The sequence below is a fragment of the Prosopis cineraria genome, unplaced genomic scaffold, assembly GCF_029017545.1.
Source record: "Prosopis cineraria cultivar Desert tree isolate PC_DT_omini unplaced genomic scaffold, ASM2901754v1 PC9, whole genome shotgun sequence".
In the NCBI taxonomy this organism is placed as follows: domain Eukaryota; kingdom Viridiplantae; phylum Streptophyta; class Magnoliopsida; order Fabales; family Fabaceae; genus Prosopis; species Prosopis cineraria.
In genome coordinates, this window is record NW_026555340.1 from 9012425 (window position 1) to 9036908 (window position 24484).

The 24484-nt window shown below is 32.2% G+C and overlaps 1 pseudogene; it reads right to left on the reverse strand.

Annotated features, from left to right (window-relative positions):
* LOC129319539 (glucan endo-1,3-beta-glucosidase, basic isoform-like) overlaps positions 1 to 24112 on the reverse strand; it is a 49472-nt pseudogene extending 25360 nt beyond the window's left edge.
* Between the last annotated feature and the right edge of the window lie 372 nt (positions 24113 to 24484).

Consider the following 24484-nt stretch of genomic DNA (forward strand, 5'->3'; position numbering starts at 1 on the left):
CAATCCATGAATCACACACTCACATGTACAGGAACAAGATTAAAAATAAAAGCTCAAAGCATCACACCTCAAGTAGAAATGACAGGGGCAGAGAAGAAGAAGAACAGAAATGTCCAACATCCACACTGTAACACAAATAGAGAATGGAAAACAAACATCAATAATTTGAAGCAGAATTGAGAAAGAATCAATGAAAAAATAAGGAAATGAACTATCAATTTGTAACCCAATAGCAGCAATTTGTTAGTAAGCATGGAGCAAGGGAGGACAATGAACACACAAGCTTGACGGAGCAGCGGTGGATGAAATAGCAGTAGACACTAGCACCGATGATCATTGTGAACATAGAGAAGGAGGGCGACATAATCAAGGAAGAATAGAGGTAGTTTAAAAATTAGAGCCCCCTCTCTATCTCACTAAGTTGAAGAGAAATCGAGATGGCAGAATAGAGATGAGGAAGATAATGACGATGACAAGCTGTTCATGGTCACTGATAACGAGATGGATGATATAGAGGAGAGAAAATAGAGATGACTGAGGGTTTTGATTGAAAATCTCTCTCCCCCTAAAACTAGTTCACATCTTCAAGAATGAATCAAAAAAGAGGAGAGAAAAAAACATCGGATTTGGGGAAGGAGGACAATATCGTAATTTCAGCCAACTATTAGTAGCAATAAAAATCATGCTTTTGGCTTTAAAGGGTTTGAACTTGAGACCTTATAGACAAATGATTGTATAGTCTCCACTAAACTAATTCTTTTTCTTACTAAATGTGTTCCAAAATTAATGCAAATACACTTAAAACAGGTTATTATAATTTTTTTAATTTTACTTAAAATTCTTGAATTATTACATTTCCCCTCCTTAAATAATTCAATTTTTCCAAATTTAAATATTTAATTATCTCAATGCACAAATAAGTGTGGATACTTTGTCTTTAAAATAAAACCAAATAGGTATTGGCAATAGATTTAGTTATAGTTCTGACAAAAATCAAGTTCTCATATTTACACATCAAATCGAAATTAGTAAGAAATGCATATCCTTTTAACTACATTTCTTTTGTTTGAGTGATAAAATACATGCAATCTATCAAGAATTTATACATAATAAGTCATGTTCATTCATAAATTTCAATCAAATTTACAACCATACAAACGCTAGTTTCCCTCATAGTTATCATAAACTAGAACCCATTGCTTTAACAACTATTTTATAATTTTTTTTAAAAAAACATATGGCTAATGATTACTTTTGAAGCATAAAACCTATATATATACTCACAACAACAACAAAGTCAAGCTGTTTCGGATGAAAAAAAAAACATTAAGGCCATTTTTAAGTTCAACAACATCACAATGCTAGTGCATTCATGAATCTTCATTCATAGCCGTATAATTTACTCAATAACATGAAATAAAGCCCATGAACATAAAACTACAAGAACATTACCCTCTCTTAACTCAATAGATCATACAAAATACTAATTTCATTAGGCTTAAAATAAAAGCTAAGCATAAAAGTTATATCTCAAGCAAAACAAAGTTATTAGAACTCACTTATTTAGAACAAATTATGGTCCAATAGACATTTCAAGTTAAAATCATACTTATACATACACAATGAAACTACATGTCTTCCTCATAAAAAAAAATCACCTTTCAACTTGATCCAAACCATTGTATTGATGAAATTAAACTTAATAGACATATGATTCTTAAAAAAAATTGAAATCTGATTCACATGTGTAGTAGTTAGTTCCAAGCTTTAGATATGATAAAGCCATAGCTGTGTCAATTAATAAAGCCACCCATTTAAAGCTTTAGAAGGGAGGAATCATGTGTATATGCTATTTTCATAACTTTGAGATATAACCATCATGCAAATAGTACTTAAGATAGTTATTGCTTGCAAAAGGAAGTTTATGTCCAAAATACTTTTTAAGTTATTTATGTTTCCTCGACTATTAAAGCCATAATTTGTTTCATGCTTGAACAAGCTTGAGTAGACATTTGTTTAGGCTCATAATAGGGCTCATACATTCAGAATAGTATAAACTACTTTATAATGCAATTAATAAAAATCATATAATTTGAAATAGAATCAATGCATTTGCATTAAGGGAGAATTTATCTCCATCAAAATTGAGATTAATAGTCATCTTTGCTAGCTACACACAGCACTTTGCACTTGAAATAATATGGAAAACAATTTCCTTTAAAAAAAATAAAGATCAAATGACTATTTATTATAGTCAATTTTTTTTAGAAATTTAAACAAACATATATAATCACAAAACTCCAATCAAAATTTCTTCAATATAATCCACAATGCACACAACTAATGACCCACACCATGTCATGCCCCAAAAATTAGATGTGACTAGCATGAGATATATACACAGATATATATCCTTTAAGTCTTAATCAAGGAAACTTTAATATAGTATTTTAATTCATTTGAAATATGATGGAAGATAATTGTGACATTTTCATATAAATAAAAGATTCATAAACTTTTGAAAAAAATTTCGCCAGAATCTCCCCTCTAAATAGGACCTCTCAAAGTCTCTACAACAGAAATATATAGTCCAAATCAAAAATGCAGAGCTCTACTCCTTCACAATAAACAGACAAATATATTACAAATTAAAATCTTATCTATAGTTAACGTGGGGCATACCTAATTAAAATTTCAAAATATAACAACTAATTAACCATTTACAACACAAGAAAGATATACTCGAAAGGTCTTCTCCTCAATTCAACAAGGAATCCCCTATAGATCAACAAAATGGTAAATCATCAGCTATATTATCTGAGACAAAAATTTATTTCCAGTGAATAACGTCCCAATAATAAATAATTGAATATAAATAAAAGGAAAATTTGAAACAATTATGCAAGTTAAAGAGACAATGATTTTCATAAAAGTTTAATAAATTTTGAAAAAAAAGTTCTATATAACTTTAAATAAAATTTTGAATCGTTTAGTTTTCATATCAAATGTTACTATCACTTGCTTTCAATAAAGCAAATAAATGAAATAAATAAATATTAAATAAATTACTAATTAAAACCAATCAGATATAAAATCACCAAGTAATCAAATTCATATTTATAGGGACTTATAAGAACAATTTACAAATATGGACACACAGTCCATAAGGGTAATAACCAAACGTGAATTATGCCACGAAAACAAACATGGACACACAGTCTATGAGGGTAAGTAACCAAATGCAGTCGAAGTTACAAAACAATGTAAACACACAATCCACAAGGGTAATGCAAACCAAACGCAGCCAAAGCCACAAAACAAACGTTGACATATAATCCACGAGGGTAATGCTAACCAAACGCAGTCAAAGCCATGAAACAAACGTAGGTACGAGACCCAGAAATAACAGACGTGAGAACAGAGCTCATGAAAATCAAACTAGCTAGTCATTAACCATGGCGAGCCAAGGGCTAACAGAACTACCGCTAGCAACCAATGTTTTGTAATAAGTCCCTTTCAAATTCAATTTCACAAATACAAGAAAATCATCAATAATAAATAAAGTTTTCATTCTCAAAGTCGAACTCGCATGAATCATTTTCTCTATCAATCCAATATTTGATAGAATAAAAATCTTATAATCAAAGTCCAAACTTATTTTAATTGATCAAATAACATTTCAAATCTAGTAAAGTTAGTTTCTCAAAATAAAATAATTTTAATAAACAAATATCCAATAATTGCATTATTGCTATTAAAATGATTTGCAGAAAAATGTAATATTTTAGTAAAGAAAATTTTGATTGGAACAATCAGTTGGTACGCTATCCACTTACTTGTAGAGATGCTAATATTCAAAATTCACTCCTTACAACCTTAATCAAGTCTCTTTTCTTCCAAACATCATATAAAATATATAAAAATAATAAGGTCTAAATAACTTCCCATAAGTTCAATGAATCCTCTTTCAACATTAACACAACCAATATTTAATCCAAGTAATTTAATATTCACAATAGCATCATTTATATCACAGAACTTCCCATAGCTAATTATCAATTAAAAGTGTGTGTCAGACCTCTAGTAAAAACTCTATCAGTCCACCATTCATGTATTGCTCACTTTATTGAGTAACTCAGATATATTCCCAATTTAAGTTGTAAAACAATACTCTAGTTTATATTCATCACCTATAATGAACTTCATCATACTTCATTCACTTATTTTTGTCTAACACTTTAAATGCATTCTCATGCATTCTCAAGACCAAGGGATAAAACAATACCATAGTTATAGATTACTTAACATGAAACTTCCAAAAATTCAACTAACCATGCATTTCCTTAAAACCAAGTTCTTAGTAATGTTCAAGTTAAATATCAACTAAATAGAATTTGAATCAGTCATGCTTCTCACCCTAATTAACAAGATTTCATAAAATGCATAATCAACCAAAATTCTCCTAACTGGCATTTCACGGAATACCTCATGAGCATTAATCTATAAACTAATATCAAACTTCTTCCCATTCACTTCTATTTCCAAAAATTCTCTTACCATCAATATTTAAATAAATCAGCCTCCCAAGTTTTTTTTTGATTAGTCATAACTCAAGGAAATTTAAAACTCCATCTCCCCCATTCTTCACGACAACAAGAAAAGGAAGTAACAAATCAAAATTTTTCATTTTTTAAACACACCCAATAAAATGAACAAGGAGCAGGGAGAGAGAGATCGGACACACTTGAAGCAAATAGAAATAGAAGAATGACAATGATGGTACAAGGGAAGAGACAACCACCATTAAAAACTCATACAGCAACAGACTAACTCTTATAATAGCATCAGTTTTGAAACCTAGTAAATGAAGCTTTCGAGCAAACCCATGGCAGCATTGATAGCTCCAACAGCAAAGAAAGAGGTGACACCCGAGGCTGCAGATCGAAGGCTCAAATAAACCTTCACTAGAAAAGCAAAGGAAGAAGAATGGCAGTGCACAAAATCCTCATCTCCCTCACTGGCAATGTTGAGAATGAAGGAGGAAGGTGAAATTTAAACACCCTCGTGCACCACTGTCAGCCCACAGTAGAGGAGAAACAAAGGAAGTGTTTTAATTACTCAACTCCACAGAGGCAAACAAATGAGAGAGGGATAAAGAAAGGATGTACTACCAGTGGTGGGGTGATAACACCATGGCGAGTTGAGGGAAGCGTGATAGGAAGAGGAGAAGAGAGGAGCAAAATCACATACAAGCTTGCTAAATTTAGCTCACCCACGCTGGCTGAAAAGGGGAAGGAAAATTTAAGTAATGAAGCCCATTAATAAAATTACAATGTAACCCTAGATATTTTTGTGGAGTTACAATAAGAATAAAGGCACATATGTAATTTCAAACTCTCTCATCACTTTCTCTTATTCGAATGGCGGTGTAGGAGGAAAAAAATTTGATATTAATGAATAATTGAAAAAATTACAAGAACATGCACAATGAAAATTACAAGAGAGGGTACAAAATTTTCTATAATTTAAAATAAAATAAAATCAAACTTTTGCTCAACAAAATTCAAATTCTGAACCTTTAAGAAAGTTACTAACATAAATTCTACTAAATTACCTCTCTCCATATACTATAAAACTAATTTAAGTAAAATATCAATTAGAAAAAAATATTAATTTATTATTTTTATTATTATTATTTTTTAATTTTAAATTTATGATCATTACACACCGACACAAATAACAAGGAGGGCACCACCTAACATAATGCAAGATCCATAATAAAAGGATAAATACTCTCCCACATTTTAGAGGCTAAAGTCTCTCTTAAGTGATACTTATCAAAATCTATAAAATAATTCTTGATTATAAAAGTAAGGCAATATGATATACATTTTTATCATATTGTACTTTGGTATTAGCGTCTACCACAATTGAGCTGATATTTAATGTTGCTAATCAGTGAAAAGTCCATCACTATTCATTAGCGAGGAACTTGCAATTGCATCACTAATTAGTGATGAAATACTAAAGGAAAATTTTTCTAATAATATTCCTTTTTTAAAAAATTAATTTCAAATTATCCTTTAGTAGAACTTTATCAGAATGGATAACAAGCGTGGACATACAGTCCATGAGGGTAAATAACAAACAAGCATGGACACACAATCCATAAGGATAAAAAAACCAGTCAAGCACCGTTGGAAGCCACAAAACAAGTGCGGCAAGAGCCACAAAACAAACATGAGCACAATGCTCACGAATATCTATCCCTCCATTCCACATGCATTGGCTTGCACACGGGGCTAGCACCTCCTACAAACACCGTGCTGGCTAGAAGTACCATGGTACGCTAAGGGCTAACAGAACTGCCATTAGCAACTAACATTCTAATTCAATCCCATACTTTAAATCAAGCATGCATGGATCATAATAATAAATCATTCCATAAACAGTAAAATCAAACATTGTCAATACGTTAAATAATGGTAGATACTAAATTTTAAAGCATGTCTAACTTTTCTTATAAAACTTAGTATAACAGAAACATTTTTATTCATGATAGTTGATAACAAAATTTAAATTATAACAATGTAAATAGTCATGGATATATTTAAACATTATTCTGAAGAAAATATATGTACTAATAAGTCATTTGAGATGCTATTCACTTACTTGTCAAGCTCCCAAAACTCATGGATTTCAACTTTTCAACACTTATCAAGGCCCTCTTCTTCTACACACCCTATAAGAATATGTACACATGAAACTTCAATTAACTTCCTATGATTATATAAACTCCTTTTCACAACTAACACAACCCCAACCATTACAACCATTCAAAACTCTAAAAGCACTAGAATTCGTATCTTAAGGTTTTCCAAACATTATCATTTATCACCAATTTCTCTCATGACACATTTCTTACAACTAACTATTTAAATGAGATGATTTTCTTTTAAACCTTATGTTAAACACCTCATGTGCATAATTTCCAAACCATCCAATAAGGCTCTTTAACATTCATAGCTCTTATCCAATAATTTATTAACAACCCTATAATTCTCGAGAATTCAATTTGTTACATATTAACTTCATAATCAAACAAGATAAGTTCATATATCAATAACACCCAACTAGACATACTTATCACAAGAGTTAGTGAAATCCTAGAAAATACATATTCAAACAAAATTCCTCTTAATAGGCATGTAATCGAACACCATGCAAGCATCAAATCTTAAACTAATATTAAGGTTTAACTCTTCAATTTCATCCTGACAATTTTCTAAAATTCTCCAATATTAATATTCAAATTAACCTAGCTTAAAGAAAATGAAACTCATATTTAACTTCCTCAACCAGTAACAAACCCATATGCAAATAAAATAATTAAAAAAATACTCTTTAAATTTAATTCCAGCTCTATTGAATCTAAATACACCCTCCCAACCAAACAATACGACAACATCATGAATAAAATTGCAACTTCAATCTTCGAATCACACACTCACATGTACAAGTACAGGATTAATAAGAAGAGCTGAAAGCATTACACATCATGTAGCAATGATAGGGGCAGAGAAGGAGAAGAAGAGAAATGTCCAACATCTACACTATAACACAAACAAAGAATGGAAAAGAAACATCAATAATCTGAAGAAGAATCAAGAAAGAATCAATAAAAAAATAGGGAAATGAACTACCAACTTATAACCCAACAGTAGCAAGTTCTCGGCAAGTATGGAGTAAGGGAGGATGGAGAACACACAAGCTTGACAGAGCAGTAGTGAACTAAAAAGCAATGGACATTAGCACTAATGATCGCTTTGAATGTAGAGGAGGAGGATGATAGAACTGAGGAAGAATGGAGGTAGTTCAAAAATCAGAGCCCCCTCTCTGTCTCACCAAGTTCCAGAGAAATCGAGGAAGATGGAACAAAGACAAGGAAGACGATGATGATGATAAGTTCTCTATGGTCGCTGACAATAAGATGGATAATGAAGAAGAGAGGAAACAAAGATGACTAAGGGTTTTGTTTTAAAATCTTTCTCTCCCCAAAACTAGTTCACAGTGTCGAAAATGAATCAAGAAAGAGGAGAAAAAAAAATCAGACTTAAAGGAGGATTGCATGGTAATTTCGGCCAACTATTAGTTGCAATAAAAATCATTCTTTTGCCTTAAGAGGATTCAAACCTGAGATAAGCAGTTGCATAGACTCTACTAGACCAGTTCTTTTTCTTGGTAAATATATTCTAAAATTAATATAAATACACTTAAAACATGTTATAATTTTTTAAATTTTACTTAAAATTCTTTAGTTATTACAATTTCTACATCTCAACTTAAAACATTTTCTCTCCCAGTACTCCAACATTAAATGCCTCATGTCTGTTAGTATGGCTCCCATTATTTTTATTTTTAATATTTTTTATAAAATATTTTTGTGGGCCCTAAGTCACTTTCTTTTTAAATATTTTTCCTCTCTCTCCCCCTCTCGTCTCCTTATCTCTACATCTCCCATTCATCATCTTCTCATCTCTTTCACCCTCTCCCTCTCTCTTCGTATTGTCATAAATTACTAAAAATGCCCCATTAGAAGGCCACCCACTCTCTGACACCATCACCTTCACATACCCGATCCTCGTACTGTCCAAAGCCACGTGAATCGCCTCCAATATGGCATTGATGAGGTTTTAGTACCTTCTTGAACCATCTTCTACCACCATATTCAGAGAAGTGAACATAGCATATTATAGATATATGTCATAAGGGTTATCAACATATAGCTAAAGTAGAGGTATATAATAGCAAACAACAGTGCATTGCATACACCAAGTAGCTGATGATAGGATCTATATATGATCTAACATTGTTTCTAAAGCTACTCTTAGATGAAGGGTATGATGTCCCTATGAGAGTCATGTCAATGGCAGTGGGGACCCTGATTTGGTTGTGAAGGCCTCTAGCCCTTGTGGATTAGTGCACATTTTAGATGGCTAAAAGGTCAGACTCGATGGCCTAAGAAGAGCTCTAAAGGGCTGACTTTGTTGCCAATGGTGATGTATTTGATATTAATAGAGAGGTAGTAGTTGAAGATGTAGTGTTGAGCCTATTAGTTTGTGTTAGCTTGGCTAACAACTAGGCTTTAAAGGTTAGAGTTAGGGATGCCGAGCATGCATGAGCATGATACCGGAGTTTTCTAGAGCTTCAAGAGCTTCTTGGTTAAGATGGTAGAGTCTCATTCACCTTATGTTGTTGGTTCTATAAAGATCTACCACTTCACATTTCGGTTGTAGGTTGTTGCCCAACATGCCATAATAGACACCAATCTGATGAGTATTTGCTTGCCACAAAGTTATTTTATTAGAATATATGCATGTGTAAAAGTTATTTTAAGATAATAAATCGGAGTTGCAGAGAGAGGGAGAGTAGAGGGAGAGGAAAAATATAAAAAAGATGATGTGGGACTCACAAATAATATTTTATAATAAAAATATTAAAAAATACAAAAAGTAGGATGCACACTAATAGATGTGAGATGTAATGCCCTCATTGACATTACCATACAACCCTCTACATAACTACTAATCAAAATAATTAACTTTTAAAATTATGGATCCTAATATAAAACTTTTGAAAATCTTTTGTAGAAACCATTTACATTATTTAAAATAATACACAGCAGAAGCACAAGACATAAACACATTAACTCACAACTCAAAACAGCCTAATGCATACAAAAAGTATGCAATACACCGCAGCTCATGCCACATGCACTGCGGCATATGGAACAGAGACTATAGCTGCTTGCTCTGTGTTATCTGCGGTGGCGCACATACATGATTCTGCTGTCACACATCAATTTCTGGTGCAAACTTTGAATGTTCGTCATTTTCACATCGAATGTTCGATTGAGGTGGTTCAGTCACCCACACGAAGCTTTTTTCAAAATCTAACCAATGACACTATTTTTGTTTAAATCTGATATCCCATTTGAAACTTGAATACCTAAGTGCATTTTGACCATTTTAAATCAAAATTTTTCACTTGAGCATCTCGAATCGAAACCAAAAGTCATTGACTATTTCTAGGGTCTTAACCACATCCAAATGGACAATATACACTTGATTGATCAATTATATACACAAGATAACACACATACACACAATTGTCCTGTAAACTGCCCATTATATATCTCTGGGCAAAATTCTCATTTCTTTATACTCATTCTCATACAGAGCCAAAAATTTCTCATACTAATCATAGTTCTTCTCTACATACACATATACTCATTTACTAGCCCATACTATTATTTCCACTACATTCACACATATACACACAATATAGGCTAGATTATCAAAACCATGACTATATATAGAACCAAGACACTTATACACAACCATATACACGAAATGATTCTTATGGAAACTTATATATATATATACACATTTAACATTATCCAAACATATTCATTACACTATATTATAATGGGCTTTTTTAGAAAATTCTGTACTCAACTTGTTTCCTTTCCCTTTGCTCTACTACTACCATAACATGAAAAATATAAATAATCACAGTGAGATAAAAATCTCAATAACCAACATAGTTTATTTAATGTCTATTATCATAGATAACCATAAAAAAGTAACAAAACTAGAGTAATAGCAATTATATATCAAAGTAAATAAAAATTTTCTCTTTTCAAAGCATTTCCACATAAATCCCATACTAGCATGATCATCTAGCCACCGAACCTCCAATGCTCCTCAATGCAAAACTATAGGCTACAGGTAATCTATCCCACCTATTACTATGGTTTTCTTCATCATATGCTTGTGATAGAGGCATCGTTAACTCCTAACTGCACCCTAATAGGCACTAGAACTTGCCAAACAGCCCGAATATCCTATGGTAATAGTCCCAATATAATGCTGTATTGAATTACCTATGATACCAGCCCGTATAATGCTACACCTGATGTCCCATGGTGTTAGCTTGACCATATGGATTTTTCACTCACATCTCTACACACATACATCTCCATATATCTTGGGTGAACTCCCACCCTTTATGATTATGGTCTTTACACAATTTATCTCAATTCCACACTTTCATACCATATATATACATATATCACAAAAAGTTAGAAATCATCAAAGTTTCCTTTCACAAATCTAATTTCATGCTAAAATCATTCACAATACAAAACCATGCACAAAAACTATCAAAACCATAATTTCTCAATTATACCATTACTTTCACATAGTTATAATATTTAATAAACATAATAAACTTTATGGTTACCTTAACCCTTCTGTTCAATAGAAAGGATTACCTGTGTTACATTCCCTTTCTCAGATCTCTTTCTACTATTTATGCATCACACACCAGAATCTACATAAAATTGGCAACCAAAGTCAATTTCACCGTTGACAAAAAGTGCCACTTATCACAATTAAACATCTAATCACTACTATTCCCATTATTCGAGCCCATTTCCATGCTTTAATTCCAATTACCATTCAATTTAGCCACTACATACCCATTATCAAATTTTTTCCATTACTCTCTCTAGCTTAGGTCAAATTATACCTATAGCTCTAAAGCTTTATCATTCCGACTCAAACCAGTCACAAAGTACTAGTTTAGTCCTAGAGGACATTTCTATTACTATAGGGTAAGAAATCATCTCCTCAAAACTTCCAAATTAAATTTCTCATTAGTTTAAACTAAAAGAAAACAGAGTAGAATTAGAGGTTAAGGCAGTACGAGACTTACTTGATAAGTAACAGATCAGAAATGTCATCCTTGCTTTTGAGTTCGCTTGCCCTAGCAGATGTCCTCCTCTCCTTCACACCTGACCCTCTTTTCTTTGCTTCTTCTTCTATTTTCCACAAGCAAACATGTCCCATATATCTAATTTCTATACCATGCGCCGCAGTATGTGACACAGTGAGGATAATCCTTACTATGCTCACATGCTTTGCTTTAAAACTTCCTTCTTCCACTCATATTTACTCATATAACATCTCAATGAATCAATATAACATTTCTCTATCCAAAATACTAATCTCACATTAAATCATTAATTCATTCTGTAATTAGTAATTAATGCAAGATTAAACATTCAGGATGTTACATGAGGCATTTTAACATGAGGGTGCTAGGAGAGGGAATCTTTTAAAGAGAATGACAATTAAGGCCCTGTCAAAGGAATTTATCATAATAAGAGTCTATAAGTTTTGCATCAGATATTGTCTTATGAAAATATAGATATATTGTTGTTAAAAGATGAACCTTAACTTCCATTTTTTGTTAGGGTTTCCTTTGAAATTTAATAAGGTTCATCTTTTAACAATACCATATCCGTGTCTTCACAAGATAATATCTAATACAAAACTTATGGCCCCTTATTGCATAAATTCCCTTGAGAGGGTATTAATTATCATTCTCCCAATCTTTTAAGCTAAGGGGCATAAATGAACATAAGTCGAGTTTAAGGCTATTTATTCACTTTCACATATAGTTTAGGAATAAAAATGACCCTTAACTCTTAGAATAATTGAATTTCATCAAACATTATTGAGATACATTTTTCTCAAAAAAAAATAAAAACAACCCCATGATATACTATCCTCTCCAAAACTTTGAGATTTGGTTCTTTTCGATTATAATATGAAAATTTCTTACAGCCATGTTATTAAATTAAATAGTCGTTATTGTGCTACATGAAACACTAATTGAGTGAATGAATTTAGATCACTTGTTGAATCCAAATTTCAAGCTTCATCAACTTCAATTCAACAATATAATATTGATTATGGTCCCCCAGATCGAGAACTTTCTTTAAAAATGACTCAACATGTTTAGATATTATTTGGCTCAAAAGAGCTTTTGCATCCAAGAGAGCTTTAGCTCTCTCCTTTAGTCTCTTCTTTTCTCTCTTCTCTCTTCAACCTTGAACTCGACTATTTATCTCAGCTCATCACTATTAATCCATTTTCTGTGCTAACTATTGTTGCCATCCATGGAGGTTACTTGGGGTTTGATATGATGCCATCAAGAGTCCACCATGACCAGATTATGAAGCTTCAGAAGAATAAGAGGCATTTTGTTATAGTTTGCAGTACATGTTTTTTTTTTCAAAAGACAAAGAATGAGGGGGGGAAGAAATGGCAGAACTAGAATGGGAAGAATGGGAAGAGGAGGGACCCAAAATATTGTGTAAAAAATTGAAAATATAGTCTTGAATATAAACATTGTTACTTTGAATTTTTACATTTGATATTTATTACCAATAATTTTACAACAAAGCATTGTCAAAAACTTGAATTTTTTATATTATTACATGGTTAACATATAATAACTTTGTATTTTCAATTACAATGAGAGATCAAACTATAGAATATTATCAATTTGTTACAAAAGTTTAGAATTTAATATTTTGCAATATCAATTTATTATAACCTTTTGGAATTGAATATTTTGTAATTTATCAATTCATTCTACAATTTTTAAATTTAATTTTTTTAATTTATCAATTTATCTTAAATTTTTATTCTACCTTTTTAAAAAATTTAATTTAAAATTTATTATTTTCTCTATTAAATTAATGAAAATATATATATAATAAAATTTATTCATTTTTTATTATACATTTCAACTGGCTTTTGAATCAAAGTATGTAAATAAATTTTAATTTATCCAACTGACTTTTAGAAAAAGATATCCAAACATTAATCATGTTATAATCACATACTTTTATCCTAATTTTAGTTTGCCAACTTTAGCTAGGAATTTTCGTTAATCCAAACACGCATGCCATTTCATTTTGTTGTTGTTGTTATTTATTTATTTATTTTGGCTAGAACACACAGCATGTTATTAATAACTTCGAATATTATGCAAAGAGGACATCATTAGTTTGGTTAGTGGGCGGCAAGCTAAAATTAGTCAGATTTATAGAATTATATATTTTTACTCATGACCAACTTATATTTTTTAAATGGAACATTAACAAGCTTGGTCTCAAAAGTTCAGCTTTAATTTTACTTCTAATTTTGTTATATATATATATATATATATTGTTGTTTGTAGTGAAGTGGCTTGCCTAGTATGTTCCATAACTTGAGAACTTCTGCAATATTTAGCAATGGTTTTAGAAACTTTATTTGTAAAGAAAAAAATTATTACAAGCACATTTGGCATAGAAAATGTAAATAAATTAAGAAAAAGTTTATGTGTAATGTGACAACAATTAAGTTTGAATATTAAATATTCTTATGTTCAGATGATATTTTATATTAGCACATGAGTAGCAGGATGGGATTCAACTTAGTTATCGTTCATGTCCTTCTCTATCATATGATTATTATAAGAAAAGCTAACCTATAAAACCATGTGGAGCTAGTAGGGAGTTTCAAATTTCCTACCTTACTCTTTCTTGCACATTTTGTTCAATATATGTGTAGGGTAATTTTTTGCAATTTCTACACATTTAGGGCCAATTGCATGTTATTTTTCATGAGAGGGTACTTTTACATAATTTCTATGTGAGCAAGGTACTTATATGTAATTTTCACACAATCATACAACTATACTATGCTTATGAAAAGAACGTAGATAACTTCCCTGATCATGTTAAAATTACAAATATGTCTCTCGTCACTATTGCAAAAAGTGTCATCTACACCGGTTAAGATTGATTATATACACTTGTTTTACAACCGGTGTAGATAAGACTAGTGTAGATAACTTGTCATTATCTGCACTGGTTATTTAAAACAAGTTTTTGCACCTAGTGTAGAAAAAATTTAAGATTGTTTAAAAAATTATTATCTACATTGGTTATATTGACATATACATCATCTATATGGGTTATGACAATAATCGGTGTAGATATTTAGCAAATTTTGACATATCTACACAAGTTATGGACATAACTGGTGTACATAAGATGAATATCTATATCAGTTATGGTCATAATTGGTGTAGATATATGTGTAAAAAAAATTACATTCGTTTCTTTCATCTACCTCCAACCATGTTAGGTTGCAATTTAATTAAAACCTGCAATCTAGTCAAATTTAAAATAGCCAGACAACTAGACAAATCCAATACAATCAAATATTGATCAATTGAAATGAATTGTTAAACATTTACATTTCCTTTCACATAAAACTATACAAATACACAATTAAACATCAAATGAATTGTCAAACATGAACTACACAATCCTATAGAACCATACTAACTTTTTCTACAATTACGTAACTTACTCTTCTAAAGAATAATTGTTGTGATGGTCTAATAGGAATAGTCCCCAATGTCTTCTAATTTCTTGGATTTCTAATTTAAGAAATGGAGATAGATCATTGAACATCTGAAAAAAAAAACAAAATTAACTTAGCAATTCCAAGTAAACAAAAAGTAAACAATATCTAAAATTAGATTTACCTCTTCAGTGAACTTAGTGAAGCCAGCCGTGATGATATTATATGCGTGTCTCAATAAATAAAAGCCGTACAAGTCAGTGGGGGGTTGATGATGGCTCTATAGAATAGCACAACATTGTCAAAATTATATTGAAAAAACTTTATCATCAAAATTACATAGAATACAAACATGCATGTACTAGTTACCTTCGATGTTATCCATGTAAGATCCTTGACATCATGTGGGGCCTTTCCCAACCATATTTGTTAGCCAATCCTTATAGCCCTACCATCAACATCATATAGCTAGTAACTTAATCACAGAAAATAATATATTACAAGACTTATCAAATTAATACACTTATACGCACTTACTGCTCACAAGACTCCTTCATTGCCGAATTGAGTTTACGATGTAAAGAGCATAAAAAAAGGATAGAATTGCTCTTCATCAAAAAGACTATCAATTGCCAGTGTGTACTACAAAAGAATAAAGTCACTTAAGCAAATATTTAATACCATTACAAATAAATTTAAATTCAAACACATTTACTTACATATTGAGAAACTTGGCAGATAACATTCCTTGCCACCTTTACTGAGTCTCTGATTCATATATTCCTCCTTTGCTTCTTTGGTGGTCTCCTTATCATTAGTAAAATGTGGGCAAAGAAATCCTTATTGTTTATCTTTGCCTGAGGAAACTAATAATTGATGCAAAGACCTATGATTATACAAATAAGTTAGTTTCAATAGCCAATTTGTTTAATTTCATTTAAATTTACAAGAAAACACTTACATCATCCCAATTTGAATATCTGCCATAGTCAAGTCAGTATTGATGAGAATTGATGTAGATCCTTATTCTCAACAAAGATTTAGTAGTTCTTTACTCCAGTAGGAACTGCTTCAAAACATCTAGGTGGAAATGATCTACTATATGCCATCAAGATAAAATAGTCTCATGGGCTCAACTCGAACAACTTGGTCTTTCCACCAACTTTGTCAGTCGATGGGATCTCTTGTTAAATTAAAAAAGTTGGTAAAATATGCTTAAATATAAATAATGCATTACAATTAATTAATTTTGTTACTGAATCTTAAGGGTTCCTAACAAGTATTTTTGGCCATAAGGTAAAAGTGCCCTTAGCATATTTCACCATCCTAATCTCATCAATAGGCAACAGAATAGGAGCATCATCAATTTTTACCTCTTTAATAGTGACCTTGACAACATCTTCTTAGACTTCCTAGAAGTGGCATTTTGAACCCTCATGGATCTGACCCCGTGCTACTAAGCGTCTCTCCGAATCCTCCACATAGAAGAAGCATAGCTCATCAAGCTTAGGAGTCGAGTTATCCTCTAAAGGATTTGAAATAATGTTACTCTCTTTAGTGCTTGAATGACAAGTTAGAGAGTAGGACATCGAGACACTTGTGTCCTTATTTGAGCTCATCATCATTACCATTTCCTCCTTCATCTTTTACCACCTAACTTAAAGGTTAGCCTCTGCCTCTACCCATTCCTCTTCCCTTGACTGAGCTAATAGTGCATTCATCTCTTCTTTAGTCATGAGTCCTAAAGAATGGGATTGACAAGGTGGTCTAAATACATCTCTTATGCTCACCCATGATACAAATCCCCTAACACATCTAAGATGATCTGGTTTCCCTTAGTAACAGTTAAGATGTCATTCTTTCCCTCTAGGATGAATAATCCATCAGATTGTTTCTGATTAAACACATCCTTTAATATACAAATAACAAACAGTTAATAATATTTTATGTTTAAAATAAATATAGAGAGGAAAATTGCTATACTTACAATTTTTTAAGCAACATCACGAGCATGCTTACTTGAAAGGACCCATCCTTCCTTTAGTGAGCATAGATCCATCTCTCATCACAATGTATTAGACATGATAGAGATAGCAAAATAGAAGGATCAGATTAAGCTTGTTCTTCCCTCTTTCTCCTCTTAGTGTTTGTCAATTCTTTATCGGCCAAAGCATAACCACCACGAGATTTCATTTGAGGGCAATTATTCATTCTTCCAATTTCTTGAGCCTTTCTCCTTCTTTCCTATAAATTTAAATTACCAAAATATTCATAATTTAAGAAAAACAATGATATATAACTTAAATAATCTAATAAAGAATAATTAAATTAAAACAAACTAACTCACCATAGCATCTAGTGTAATCCTAAGCCTAAAAAATTCATCAAAAGTATTTGGTTCCAAAAATTTATACTTGACACAAGGATCAAGCCAAGGTAGCCCTTCTAGCACTTTGACATACACAAATCTTTTGGCCAATAATGTCTTGAAACCCCTCCAACAATCATAAGCCCAGGTCATCAACTGATGCTTAAAGTTTGCATCATTAAGGACATCATAAGTGACCTGCAATATATTATATTAAAATAGTTAGTGACATAGTAATATTAATAATTAGTGACATAAAAGTAATAAAAGTGCTCACATTGATAGTGTCTCAAATATGTTCCTTGACACATTCGGGGACATTGGCTCATATGGGTGCTAATATACTCGGCTTGTTGCGGGCTTGGATATAACCCTATATTCACTCGATATAGGAGAGGATTAACAAAATTACCATGTCACAAATCACTATAGTAATCAAATATTTATTTGAAAAGCTTTGGCTAAAGACTTCTTTCGCAAAAATCATCAAAAATCATACTACATTTGAGTAATGCACAGTGGAGCAAATCACACATTTGTATAATACGTAATTGACACAACCTATAAGCATTCCCATTTCAATTGCATGCAATTACAACCACAAAATTAGGTTCGGAATTGGCCCTGAGCTCTAGCGTGTAATACTTGTGCCGTAACATGTGGAATAGAGCCACACACTTAATCTTTCTATGTCGTGCACCGTAGCATGTGACACCATGCAATGCGGTGCGCCTATCTGAAATTTCTGCTATCATTTTGACAGCAAAATGACAAACTTCTGGAGTATGCTGTTTTCACATACTATGTTCGATCAGAGTGATTCAAGAACCCACATAAAGCTTAGCTCATAAGCTAGTTAATGAGATAGGTTTGGACATGATCTAATGGTCCAATCAAATTTTAGACACTCAAGTGCAAAAAGTTACCTTTTACAAAAATTTCACACACCCAAGTGCTCAAATCAATCCCTTTCTCTCATTAAACCACACAAGGCCTTGAATTAAGTCGAAAAGGAGCTAATACACTTGATTGATCACAATTTATCACAATCATACATATATATTGAAATTTGACCCTTCTATGGCCAATTTTCACATTTCACAAATTCACACAATTTGTCCACACTTGGCACAACTTGGCCCACTTAGCCTTTTTCTCAACATAATCACATAGAATCTCATCTATAACATATTCACACTACAATCTTAGCCCTAAATTACTCATTTTATCATAATTTCACATATGGGCTTAAGATTCACCAATATTAACAACACTTTCAACACATGCATATTCAAATCATAGCTCCTAATTCATTTCATCACAAAAATACATGAATGGGCTATGACTTCACAAAATCACTACTTAAATCATGCATGTAACCCTATAGCAACTCATATACACATATATACACAAGTTTATTGGTTCTTTACACAAAATCTAAGTTTACATGGCTTCAACAACTCAAGTCAACCTAGACTCTCTTCTCTTACCCTGATCACTGCTCTGTCCTGTAAACATATAACCATGAGGGTGAGATAAAAATCTCAATAACAGAATAACTCACTCCTATTGACTATTACATACAACTATGCAAAAGTGAAGCATAATATACCATTTAAACCTCATTAACATAGCATATATCACAAGTTTCGTATAAATCACATCAATGTTTCACATTTCACCTCTTTACACCACTTTTCACCATTTTATTAACATATTGCATCACATACCATTTCATAGCATGATCATTACTAACAAACCTCCAAATCACCACGACACGAAACCATAGGCTTACCATAGACCAATGTACACTCTCATTGGCCTTGAGCTCAACTTTAGTGGTAGAATCACCCAACCAAAGGTGTTCTATCTCATATTCGGACTATGATTTCCTTCAATACACACAATAGGGTGTCGTTGACTCTAACACTGTATCACACAGACACTAAAGAGTTTTAAATCTCTAACATTACTCCTCAATAGGTACTAAGAAGATCTTATCCAACACCGCAACTGATAAGGCACTAAGGAGGTACCAATACTGTACCCCGTCAGACACTAAGGAGAATATGTCATATGGTCTTATCACCACCTCTCCACTCAGGTGAACTCCCACCCCTATAATCATGCATTTTGAACCATTTAAGGTTCCTCATTATCACTTTACGCATTATCTCATACATAACATATATATATATATATATATATTAACATATCATTTGAAATCACCCATTTCAATGCTTTTATTCTATCAAAAACTATTTCATGCAACATTCACACAATGCTATAAAACATATTTAGCTCAAAATACTTTTATGCACTATAAAACATTCAAATACACGATTACAATAAACAGTTAAACAAAGAAAGTTATTCAGTTACCTCAATCCTTCTGTCACTAGAAAGGTTACTCGTGGATTTCAACTACCACAATAGCTTATCACAAGCTTCCTTTCTCAAGTCACACGTCTAATATGTCAATCTAACCATATTTAGCACATTTTAGTCATTTGGTCCATTTTGACCAAAAACTCATATTTACTAAGGGCTATATTCAACCATAAACTCTTTTCCATTTATCTATTCTAGGTCTATTACTATTCGATTACTACTTTACATCACCTTAAACGGTCTTATTTCATTCAAATTAGATTTCTGCCCCTTTCTCTCTCTAACCTAAGGCCAAATTGAGCTTACGGGTTCAAAGCTCTATTGTTCAGCTTTAAACCAATCGCAAAGCTCTAATTTAACTTCCAAGAAACCTTTTATTACTATTAGGCAAGAATCAAACCCCTCAAATTTCATCAATTCATGTAACTCATTTTTAGAGAAATTTGTGTAGAATGGAAGGTAAGAGTTAAACATAGCTTACCTGCTAAGTAATCGATTAGAAGCACCTTTTAATGACTTGAAATGGCGTGCATTAGCTCTTCCTTACTTTTCTCCTCTCCCTTTCATGTGTTTTAGATTTCTCTCCTTTGAAATTTCTAAAATTTCACAACTTAAGAAGTCATTTTATGGTTCATGTACTGCATCGCATATAGCACAAACCACGGCGCGTGGCACAATGAGAAAAATTATCACCACACATACTTGTTTTGACCTAAACCGTAATCCTTCCACCTGTATCTATTCATACAACATCCCAACAAGTCAAACTATTTAGTAATAATCCAAATCGCTAATCCCATGCTAATTATCACTTTACCATCGATTAACAACTAATCATGAGATTAAGAAACTTAGGATGTTACATTAGAGGCCTGTAAAATTGGTAAACTTGGCTGCATTAGGCTTGATTGGCTTCCAATTTCTGTCAAACTAGATCGCAATCCTTTTGCCTCTACTTCAACTCAGAGCCAATTCTCTTAATTGTGTTCTACTTTTAGGTCTCCTCGTTCATGTAGATTGGTTGCTACCCACAATTTGGGTCTGGTCTCCCATTGCAAGCACACCTTCATCACTAGTAGTGGACACGATCGGAGTAGTAAAAGGGTCAAGCTGTCCCTGATTAACACTCTGATCTTCCATAATCCTATTTAGACAATAAAAAAAATTCATAAGTGATCAATAAATTGAATAAATAAATTAAACATAATGATGAATATTTTTTATGGTAAAAGAAATAACTAATTAAATAATCAAACATAATGATAAATAAACAGCTAACTTTTAAGATAGTTTTAAATAGTGATATTCTCCCATATCCCTTCAAAGCGATCATCTCTTGTGCCATGTTCATCATCCACTTCATCTTCAACATTCAGTACAGGCAAGCCTATTAAGAAGCAAGGAGTCTCAAAAATATCAAAATTTAAACAATCCTTCTCATCAATATTAACCTCCTTCTTTTCCTTTTAAGAGCCACTGACCATCTTTCATTTCTTGGATCTGTGACATAAAACACTTGTTTCGCTTGGTCTACCATAATAAAAGGTTTATCGCCAAAACTTAGAGTATTCAAATTGACCAATGTAAATCCCAAACTATCCTGATGAAAATTATTTTTCACATCAACCCACTTACATTTGAAAATAGAAATTCTAAATTTGATATAGTCAACCTCCCAGATCTCTTCAATAATCCCATAATAAGGCATGGATGTGAATAAAGGATTCAAGTCTTTCCCACTTGAGAAGTACATGCCTGAGGCCATAGTGTAACACCACTATTTTGCATATTACTCCTATTGTCTAGAGACGTTGTGTAGAACAAATACCTATTAATTAGTCTTTACTCAGTCATCTTAATTCAATTGCTTTGCTCCCTCACAAGTTCTTTATGCACATTTATATAGTCATGAACTTGATCAACATTATTTAAAACGTGTAAGTGTGCTTGTTACAATTCATAAGGATCAACATCTTCACAGATATACTGTGCCTATGATCTTTAACATCACAATATCGCAACCCAATAGGTCATACATTATTTAAGTAATCTTGACAAAATTTTGTTGTTTCTTAAAGACATATTTTTAAACAATTGATGCTTCAAGACAGCGTGGGCTCTTCACATACCCTTTTAGGACTTTCATTGTTCTTTCAATTGGGTACATCCATCATAAATGAATAGGGCCACACAACTTTATCCCTCTCACTAAATGAACAATTAAATATATCATAATGTCAAAAAATAATGGAAGAAAGAGCTTTTCAAGTTGGCACAAGATAAGATATGCTTCATTTTCTAGTTCATCTAATTCTTCAATGTCATAGACTTTACGACATATAGCATTGAAGAAAAAGAAAATTTTAATTATGATATCTCTCAATTCATCTTTCCAGAAGCCTTGAATAACCATTAGTAGTAGTTATTGCATTAAGACATGACAATCAGGAGACTATGAGGCCTACTAATTTTGAATCCTTTATCGATACAAGCTTTTTAAAATTTAAAGAATACCCTGAGGGAACTTTCATGTCGTATAAGCAGTCACAAAAGCTTCTTTTCTCATCCTTGCATAAAATATGCTTAGCTGGGGGATAATAAGTCCTCTTATTATCTGGTCTTAAATGTAAGTTCTCATTAATTTTTATATCCACCAAATCCAACTTACCTTCACACCGTTCTTAGACTTACCCAGTATGTCAAGAAGTGTTCCAACAATACTATCACACACGTTCTTTTCCACATACATGACATTAATACAATGCCTTACATCAAGATAACACCAATAAGGAAAGTTAAAGAAGATAGGCCTCTTTTTCTAAATATTTTCTCATCACTCTTTATAGTTTTACTAAAGGTAACATTGATGTCTTTCACCAATTGATAAACTTGCTCTCTTGTCAATGGCTTCGGGGTAGTTCTATGCTCTTGCCCGCTAAAAAAAAGCTTTCCTCATTTTACAATAATGATGTCCCTCTTCAAGAAATCTTCTTTGGCCAAGATAAACTATCTTTTTTCCATGATAAAGTTAATGATAGCATGTGCTTGCTTCACAAATTGGATATGCTTTATACCCCTTAATGCTATAACCAAACAAGTTTTTGTATGCGGGAAAGTCATTTATGATGCAAAAGAACATTGCATGCAGCTTGAATACCTCCTTTTGATTTGCGTCGAACACTTTCACACCCACCTCCTATAGCTTTTTCAAGTCTTTGATCAAGAGTATTAGGTAAACATTAATGTCATTCCCCGATTGTTTTTGTCCTGAAATGAACATAGACAACATGATATACTTACGTTGCATGCACAATATAGGAGATAAGTTGTAAATTATCAATAGAATGGGCCATAAACTATTTATGTTGCTAAGGCTACCATAAGGATTCATGCCATCCGTACTAAGTCCAAGCTTGAGGTTCCTTGGATCATTGCCGAACTTAGGGAACAATTTGTTAATTTTCTTTCATTGTTTAAATTTTCTAAATGTCGAAGCTTTCCATCAAAAAATCCTCTCATTCACATGCCATCTCAAAATCTTTGCCTCCTTTTCATTAGCAAACAATTGCTTAAACCTTGGTATAATTAGAACATACTAGAGTACCTTCGCAGGAGCATTGTTCTCTCTGTACCTTTGCATCTCACATACCGGACACTTTTGCTTTTCTTTACATTCTTTCCTATATAGTATGCAATCATTTGGGCATGCATGTATTTTCTTAAACTCCATTCGAGTAGGTATAGAATTTTCTTTGCCTTATAATAATGAACCAGCAAACATTTTCCTTCGGAAGCATTAATTTCAACAACTCCACCATTTGTGTGAAACTCTTATTGCTCCATCTAGATCTAGCTTTCAAGTTCACCAATTCCAACACTGCTTTCAACCAACTATATTCCTCACACCCTAGTGTAAAGGTGTATTTGCATCACTGCACATATTATTCTATGCTAGGGATTGCGTAAAGGCCTCTTTATCCACTTCATAAATCATGTCCTCCAACCAATCAACCATATCATCATTATTATCATCATCATCATCATCGACATCTCGCGCTTGAGATGCGCTCGACGTTGGCATGTTTAGTCTTTCACTATGCCATATCTATACTCTATAACTTTGAGAAACCCTTCACAAATGAAGTGTTCATATATCTTATCTATGCTTAGCTGCCTCTGATTCAAAAAATTCCTATAAGGATAATAAGACCTCTCACTATCATCTTCAGCATTATTCTAAGCAAATTCTAGAAATCCCTTAAACCCATTAGCATACTCTAAGCTCGTTCATTTGGCATCTATCCAACTAGGATCCATGTTTAATTTGTCTTCCCAAAACATGACAAAGTTCATGGATTATTACTAAATCTATTAAGATAGGGCCAAACAATGAGTTACATATTAAAAAATAAGAAATAAGCATGCTAACAAAAAAATTTCTAATTTTTTTAGA